At 32.9% G+C, this 1279-nt stretch overlaps 1 pseudogene; it reads right to left on the reverse strand.

Moving 5' to 3' along the window:
* Positions 1 to 396: 396 nt before the first annotated feature.
* Positions 397 to 515, reverse strand: LOC120610030 (uncharacterized; annotated as a pseudogene).
* Positions 516 to 1279: the final 764 nt, after the last annotated feature.

Consider the following 1279-nt stretch of genomic DNA (forward strand, 5'->3'; position numbering starts at 1 on the left):
TGTGTTCATGAGAGTTATTGGTCTGTAGTTTTCTTTCTTTGTGTTATCCTTACCAGGTTTTGGTATCAGAATAATATTGGCTTCATAAAATGAGTGGGGAAGTATTGCCTCCTCTTCAATTTTTTGGAAGAGTTTGAGAAGAATAGGTATTAAATCATCTATGAATGTTAGGTAGAATTTGCTGGTGAAGCCATCTGGTCCTGGACTTTTACTTTTTGGTAGATTTTGGATGTTTCAATTTCCATATTGCTGATCGATCTATTTAGATTTTCCAATTCTTTTATTATTTTTATTATTTTTATTTTATTTTACTTTTTTAGATGAGGCAATCGTTGGTTGATCTCACAGATTGCAAGGATCGTGTCAGCTTATAATCCCTTATTTTTTATTTTTTTATGCCTACAGCACCTAGTTTTCCTAGGTGGTCTCCCATCTGAGTACTAACCAGGCCTGATCCTGCTTAGCTTTTGAGATCTGACGGGATCGGGATTCTTCAGGGTGGCATGGCCATAGACTTCCAGTTTTTTTGTTTTTTTTTTTTGATTCTGTCTAGGAAGATTGTATTTTTCTAAGTACTGGTCCATTTCTTCTAGGTTATAATATTTGGTGTTATATACTTTTTCATAGTATTCTTGTATGATCCTTTGTATTTCTGTGGTATCAGTCGTAATTTCCCCTCTTTCATGCCTGATTTTGTTTATTTGTGTCCTTTTTCTTTTTTCTTCAGTGAGTCCAGTCAGGGGTTTGTCAATTTTACTAACCTCCTCAAAGAACCAGCTCTTTGTTGCTTTTCTTTTTTCTATTGCTTTTTGTTGTTGTTTGTTTGTTTTCAATTTCTTTTTGACAGCTAGAACATTATTTTTAAAAATTTATTTTTCATATTATATATATATATAATTTTTTTAACATTTTATTTTTTTATCCCCCTCCTTTTCTGGTAACCACTAGTCCATTGTCCATGTCCATGAGTCTCTGTCCTGTTCATTTGTTGCTTTTAGGTTTATATTCTACATATATTATATCATATGATTTTCAACTTTTTCTGTCTGGCTTATTTCGCTTAGTATGATTATTTCAAGGTCCATCCATGTTGTTGCAAATGGCAGTATTTCATCTCTTCTTATGCCTGAGTAATATTCCATTGTATATATGTACTACAGCTTCTTTAGTCAATCATCTATCGTAGGACACTTTGGTTGCTTCCATGTCCTGGCCACTGTGAATAATGCTGCTATAAATATCTGTGTGCAAATATCTTTTCGAATATGAGTTTTCAAGT

This window comes from Pteropus medius, unplaced genomic scaffold (assembly GCF_902729225.1).
Source record: "Pteropus medius unplaced genomic scaffold, Ma_sr-lr_union100, whole genome shotgun sequence".
Taxonomy (NCBI): domain Eukaryota; kingdom Metazoa; phylum Chordata; class Mammalia; order Chiroptera; family Pteropodidae; genus Pteropus; species Pteropus medius.